This window comes from Gorilla gorilla, chromosome 19, assembly GCF_029281585.2.
Source record: "Gorilla gorilla gorilla isolate KB3781 chromosome 19, NHGRI_mGorGor1-v2.1_pri, whole genome shotgun sequence".
NCBI lineage: Eukaryota > Metazoa > Chordata > Mammalia > Primates > Hominidae > Gorilla > Gorilla gorilla.
Genome location: NC_073243.2, coordinates 34,826,872 through 34,834,339, shown reverse-complemented (window position 1 = coordinate 34,834,339; position 7,468 = coordinate 34,826,872). Strand labels below are relative to the sequence as shown.

The 7,468-nt window shown below is 46.2% G+C and overlaps 1 protein-coding gene across 1 annotated transcript in view; it reads left to right on the top strand.

Moving 5' to 3' along the window:
- The first annotated feature begins 2,137 nt into the window (after positions 1-2,137).
- S100Z (S100 calcium binding protein Z) overlaps positions 2,138-7,468 on the top strand; it is a 73,459-nt gene continuing 68,128 nt past the window's right edge. The window contains exon 1 of the mRNA XM_004058666.5: positions 2,138-2,279. The gene's annotated coding sequence lies outside the window, so the exon portion shown is untranslated. The remainder of the gene's footprint in view (positions 2,280-7,468) is intronic.

The window sequence follows — 7,468 nt, the reverse complement described above, 5'->3', positions numbered from 1 at the left end:
CAGGTGGGAAAGACTAGTAATTAATTAATTAATTAATTAATGCTTTTATAGAGACAGGGTCTGGCTCTGTCACCTAGGCTGGAGAGTAGTGGTTGCAATCACAGCTCACTGCAGCCTCAAACTCCTGGGCTGAAGTGACACTCTCAACCCCAGCCTCCTGAGTAGCTGGAACCACAGGTGTGCACCACCATGCCCAGCTAATTTTTAAAAAAATATTTGTAGAGATGGGGTCTCCCTATGTTGCCCAGGCTGTGTTGAACTCTTGGGCTCAAGTGATCCTCCCACCTCTGCCTCCCAAAGTGCTGGGATTACAGGCTTGAGGCACAGCACACAGTCAAGAGGTTTTTGGGTTTTGTTTGTTTTTTGAGACGGAGTCTCAGTCTTGCCCAGGCTGGAGTGCAGTGGAATGATCTTGGCTCACTGCAACCTCTGCCTCCCGGATTCAAACAATTCTCCTGCCTCAGCCTCCTGAGTAGCTGGGATTACAGGCGCACACCACCATACCTGGCCAAGAGTAGTTATTTTGGAAAGAGAGACGTTTCAATCTTCAGAACATATCTTTGGCCGGGTGCGGTGGCTGGTGCCTGTAATCCCAGCACTCTGGGAAGCCAAGCTGGGAGGATCACTTGAGCCCAGGAGTTCAAGACTAGACTGGGCAAGCAACATGGTGAAACCCCATCTCTACAAAAAAATACAAGTATTAGCCAGGTTGTGGTGGCATACCCTGCAGTCCTAGCTATTTGGGAGGCTGAAGTGGGAGGATCACTTAAGCCTGGGAGGTTGAGGTTGCAGAGAGCTGTGATTGTGTCTCTGCACTCTACCCTAGGCAATGGAGCAAGACTCTGTCTCCAAAAAAAAAAAAAAAAAAAAATTATCTTTGAATTCTTTCTTTCAATATATTGTTATCTGTATTTCTGTACTGAGTGCTGTGCTTCTTGACCTGTCTCTGCCCTTTTCTGTGTATTTATTTATTTAATTGACAAGTAAAAATTGTATATATTATGGTATACAAATACAGCTTGATGTTTTAATTTATGTATACATTGTGGAATTATTAAGTCAAGCTATTTGACTTAATTGCCCCATATACTTGTCATTTTTTGGGGGGGATAAAAACACTTAACATCTACTGTCTTAGCAATTTTCGATATACAATATATTGTTATTAACTATAGATAGCATGCTGTACAATGGGAGCTCTTAAACTTATTCCTCCTGGGCCAGGCGCAGTGTCTCACGCCTATAATCCCAGCACATTGGGAGGCCAAGGTGGGCGGATCACTTGAGGTCAGGAATTCAAGACCAGCCTCACCAACATGGTGAAACCCCATCTCTACCGAAAATACAAAAATTAGCCAGGCTTAGTGGTGGGAGGCTGAGATTACAATCTCAGCTACTTGGGAGGCTGAGGCAGAAGCTTGAACCAGGGAGGTGGAGGTTGCAGTGAGCTGAGATGACGCCACTGCACTCCAGCCTGGGTGACAGAGCAAGACTCTGTCTCAAAAAAAAAAAAAAGAAAAAAAGAAATACTGTGAGGAATGATTAGCCATGAAGCTTCAGCAGGCAGGTTAGGTAGCTTTTCCAGTCACATACTGGTGAAGTGAGGATTTGAACCCCAAGACTCTGGTGCCAGAGTAATTGCTCTTCACCATGAGGAGAGGAGACACCAGTGAGGGAGTGTTGGATCACAAGAAGTTTCTTTTTCTTTTTTTTTTGTTTTTTTGAGACGGAATCTGGCTCTGTCACCTAGTCTGGAGGGCAGCGGCGAGCTCAGCTCACTACAACCTCTGCCTCCCGGGTTCAAGCGTTCTCCTGCTTCAGCCTCACGAGTAGCTGGAATTACAGGCACCCGCCACCATGCCTGGCTAATTTTTGTATTTTTAGTAGAGATGGGGTTTCGCCATGTTGACCAGGCTGGTCTCAAACTCCTGACCTCAAGTGATCCACCCACCTCAGCCTCTCAAAGTGCTGGGATTAGAGGCATGAGCCACTGCACCCAGCGCAATTTCGTTAGAGACTTGGTGCCTTCCCGTTTCTTTTACTCAGTGATATACCAGCTTTAGGTCCTAAATTAAACCTCTTCCTGCTTTCCCGCCTGATGAACAAACGTGCCTGCAGTGTGGTGAGTCTGGACCACGCAGACTCAGAACAGCACTACTCACAGCAGGGCCTCTTGCTCGCTCTAGCTGCTGGGAGGAAAACGGCTTGCTAATCTCCACGCCCAGAAATTCAGACAAGAGCATTCTCCTTATCTCATCTCCACAGGAAGCAGGTCTAAGGTAAAAGATTATTTTTGTGGAAGATTCTTGCTTCTCAGTCTAGTGGTTGAAGTGTGAGCCTGGCAGGCGTTGGATTAGAGAGGGCAACAAGAGTGGAGGTTGTGAGGTGGGGGGTTGCCTTGGGGCTTCCACTCTAAAATGTGGCCTTACCTTGGCCACAAAGGGGTTGGGGTGAGAGAGAGAGAGAGGGAGAGAGCAGCCTGATCATAGCTCAGAGCATAGAGGTTCTGGTAAGTTCCTTGCCCTAAAGAACACTTAGTTCATTCTGGCTCCTTTCCTGGTGACCATCCTGGCTTCCTGCTTGGCCTTCACCTCACCTTGAGAAATTCAAGTTTCATGTTCTTGTCCAGGCCAAAGACCCAGAAGAACCTTCAAGGTGAGGCTTGGCCCCTTAGATCCACGCCGTGATTTCGCTTCTTTTTCCTGAAGCCTGCACAGATGCCAGTGTAAGCCCACTCCCAGGAAGTCACAGCAGTGGTCTATGCTCCTCCTCTTCACACTGGCCAGTGCTGGGCATGCCTGGACAATCAGCCCTGGGGCTAATGGCTGCTCTCAGCCTACAGAAGAGAGGGAAGAGGGATGGAGGGGCTGGGGAGAAGTTGGTGAGAAGACACAAAATTTGGGTTAGACAGAGAAATAAAGTTTTTTTTTTTTTTTTTTTCTGAGATGGAGTTTCACTCTGTCACCCAGGCTGGAGTGCAGTGGTGTGATCTCAGCTCACTGCAACCTCCACCTCCCACTTGGCTTCCCAAAGTGCTGCGATTATAGGCGTGAGCCACCGCTCCCCAGCCTCCTCATGGGATTTTTGAGGATGAGATAAAGGAATACATTTAAACTGCCTGGAAGGGTGCTTGGCCCAGAGTATGTGCTAATTAATGTTGGCTACTATTATTTTCCTTCAACCCAGTGCCGGTGCAGGTCTAGAGGAAAGCATGAGGTGATACAGGGGCACCCAGAGGCGGAGTGCTCCCAGGAGCTGAGGGGCATCGGAGGCTTTCCTGGAGGACTGGCACCTGAGCAGAGGAATGGGCAGCACAGTGGCAGCGCCACGTGTGCGGCACAGATGGTGCAGAAGGGATGGGTGGGCACACTGCGGGGAGTTTAGATTTAGCCAGGGGATGGCAGGGCCTGTCCAGGAGGTTAAGTGAGGAGCTCAGGTGTGCCTCCCAAGAGGCAGGGGAGGCTAATTTTGAATAAGAGCAAAGTAGGTGCAGGAGGTGAGTTGGGATCTCATGCAGTAATTCAGGCCAGAAGTGACAAGGGCCTGAACTATGGCACTAGGGTTGAAGAGGAAGGAACAGAGACTGAGGAGATACAACCTGGCAACTGATTGCATGAGAGAGAGAGGGGGGCCAGGAATAGCATCATACTCAGGTTTCTGGCCATGCAGTTGGGTGAATGAGCGTATTGCTGTTGACTGGAGCAGCAAAAAAAGGGGATCCCCTCTGGGGTAGAGGAAGAAGGGAGCAGGGGATTGGAAAATGCCAAAATCAGTTTGCTGTGGTTTGGAATCTGAGACTCTGATGTGTTACCTAAGTGGAGATGTCCTGTGGTCAGTTTATTTATACTCTGCTGGGTCCTAGGTAGGATTTAAAGTGACATATGAAGATAACACAAAGTAGAGTAAGATATTATAAATTAAGTAGGAGAGAAAGCAGACAGAAAAGAAAGAGATGTAAACTAGAGGAAGGAATGAGGTTAAATATAAAGTACACAGCAGAAAGCAGAAGTCACAAGCTGGCCAGCATTCACTGAATTTCCTATTTGAGTTGTCCTGCAGTCTTATGTTTGTCTGTTGGGTTTTGGTGGGTTTTGTTTGTTTGTCTTGAGTTGCAGTCTTAAAATCCAGGAATTCTGAAAAATTAAAATTTCTCACTTTTTCTTTAAAAAAAAAAAAAAAAGTGAAGTTCTGGGAGCTCTGAGCCATACCCCATCTGGCAACGATGATGTGGGTCTGAGAAGCAGTCTCGCATTCTTGGGAGAGCACAGGCTCTCCAATTTCCCACCTCCACTCCACTTGGCTCTCCGGCACTGAAGCAGTGTCGGTCCTCTTATCAGCATGGACTATTTCTCTGAACTCACCCTTCTATCAAATGTAATAAAAAAAATTAGTCGAGAGATTTTTTTTTTCTTATTCTCAATTTTGCCTGTTTACACTAGCAGCCTGGCCGTGGAAGCAGGCTGATGCTCCCTGTTCACAACTGCTTTTCATTCTGCTTAGTGCCTCTGTTGTATTTGTTGTTAAATAGTTTGGGCTGGGTGTAATGGCTCACACCTGTAACCCCAGTACTTTGGGAAGCTGAGGTGGGTGGATTGCTTGAGGCCAAAGTTTGAGAATAGCCTGGCCAACATGGTGAAAACCCATCTCTACTAAAATACAAAAAAAATAGCCAGGAATGGTGGTGCACACCTGTAATCCCAGCTACTCAGGAGGCTGAGGCACAAGAATTGCTTAAACCCAGGAGGCGGAGGTTGCAGTGAGCTGAGATCCCGCTACTGCATTGCACTCCAGCCTGGGTGACAGAGTGAGACTCTGTCTCAAAAAACAAACAAACAAACAAAAAACAACAAAGTCTGAACACGACCCGGCTGTAGGTATTTGAGTTTGCAGCATGTGCTAAAATCAAGTATTCAGCCTAGGTGGCTCATGAACTTGATTCTAGGCTTTCTAGCAGCCAAAGAAAAAGAGGATACGTTATCTGTCTTATCCTATCTTATCAGCTGGGCTATTCATAGTATCCATGGGATGACTGCTTAGGCAAGTCAGGACTCTTCTCAACACAAAAACCAGAGCAACATTTTTCCCCTGAGAGTCTTCATAGAGAGGGAATGAAAAGTTCAAAAAACATTCATCCCAGAGTCGATTCAAGTCTAAGGCTGATGATTCTAGCAGCTTCAAGCAGCATTTCCCTTGAAGCACAGCTGCTTAAACAATTCTAGGAGGGGCCAATGTGATACAGTTCAGGCACCTAATTTTCTACTGATCTGGCTGTATTAATTTCAGAAACTTTAGAAAAATCTAGAGAAATGCCTGGACTCCCTCCAAATAATCCTCCATAGATGGTCTGAGGATGTGATGCCTGGAATTGCAGCAGTCATCTTGTGACTGTGCGGGGACAAGTCAGAGATGAGAGCTGGCACACAGAAGATAGGGAAGAAGAAAGATAGATCTTGGGCCCTTGATAGCATTGACAAAACACTGAAACAACCAACTTTTATAGTAAGAGATAGCAAATTACCTTATTAAGCTTGAACTACTTTTATTTGCTTATTCTATTACTTGCTAATATGGTTTGGATCTGTGTCCCCACCAAATCTCATGTCAAATTGTAATCCCCAGGCCGGACGTGTTGGCTCCCACCTGTAATCCCAGCACTTTGGGAGGACGAGGCAGGCAGATCATCTGAGGTCAGGAGTTCAAGATCAGCCTGGCCAACAAGGTGAAACCTTGTCTCTAGTAAAAACACAAAAAATTAGCCAGGTGTGATGGTGCACACCTGTAGTCCCAGCTACTGGGGAGGCTGAGGCAGGATAATTGCTTGAACCCAGGAGGCAGAGATTGCAGTCAGCCGAGCTAGTGCCACTGCACTCCAGCCTGGGCGACAGTGCAAGACTCCATCTTAAAAAAAAAAAAAAGAAATTGTAATCCCCAGTGTTGGAGTGGGGCTTGGTGGGAGGTGACTGGATTATGGAGGTGTAGTTCTCATGAATGGGTTAGCACCATCCCCTTGGTGCCGTTCTCGTGATAGTGAGTAAGTGAGGTAGCGTGAGATCTGGTTGTTTGAAAGTGTGTGGCACCTCTCCCCTTTCTTTCTTCCTCCTACTCTGGCAATGTAAGACGTGCCTGCTTCCTCTTTGCCTTCTGCCATGATCGAAAGTTTCCTGAGGCCTCCCCAGAAGCCAAGCAGATGCTGCTATGCTTCCTGTACGGCCTGTGGAATCGTGAGCCCATTAAACCTCTTTTCTTTGTAAATTACCTAGTCTCAAGTATTTCTTTATAGTAGTATGAGAATGGACTAATACAGAAAAATAGTACCAAGGAGTGGGGCATTGCTGTAAAGAGACCCAAAAATGTGAAAGCGACTTTGGAACTGGGTAACAGGCACAGGTTGGAAAAGTTTGGAGGGCTCAGAGGACAACAGAAAGATGAGGGAAAGTTTGGAACTTCCTAGAGACTTGTTGAATGGTAGTGACCAAAATGCTGATAGTAATATGGACAGGGAAGGCCAGGCTGATAAGGTCTCAGATGGAGATGAGGAACTTATTGGGAACTGGAGCAAAGGTCACTTTTGTTGTGCATTTAACAAAGAAGTTGGAGGCATTGTACCCCTGCCCTAGAGATCTGTGGAGCTTTGAAGTTGAGAGTGATGATTTAGGGTATCTGACAGAAGAAATTTCTAAGCAGCAAAGCATTCAAGATATGGACTGGCTGCTTCTAATAGCCTATGCCTATTGCATGAGCAAAGAAATGACCAGAAACTGGAACTTATATTTAAAAGGGACACAGAGTGTAAAAGTTTGGAAAATTTGCAGCCTAGCCATGTGTTAAAAAAGAAAAGCCCTTTTTCTTTTTTTTTTTTTTTTTACATTTGCATTGTTTTATTTTTTATTTTTTATTTTTTTATTTTTATTTTTATTTTTATTTTTTATTGATCATTCTTGGGTGTTTCTCGCAGAGGGGGATTTGGCAGGGTTACAGGACAATAGTGGAGGGAAGGTCAGCAGATAAACAAGTGAACAAAGTTCTCTGGTTTTCCTAGGCAGAGGACCCTTTGCGCAGTGTTTGTGTCCCTGGGTACTTGAGATTAGGGAGTGGTGATGGCTCTTAACGAGCATGCTGCCCTCAAGCATCTGTTCAACAAAGCACATCTTGCACCGCCCTTAATCCATTCAACCCTGAGTGGATACAGCACATGTTTCAGAGAGCACAGGGTTGGGGGTAGGGTCACAGATCAACAGGATCCCAAGGCAGAAGAATTTTTTCTTAGTACAGAACAAAATGAAAAGTCTCCCATGTCTCTCTCTTTCTACACAGACATGGCAACCATCCGATTTCTCAATCTTTTCCCCACCTTTCCCCCCTTTCTATTCCACAAAACCGCCATTGTCGTCATGGCCCGTTCTCAATGAGCTGTTGGGTACACCTCCCAGACGGGGTGGTGGCCGGGCAGAGGGGCTCCTCACTTCCC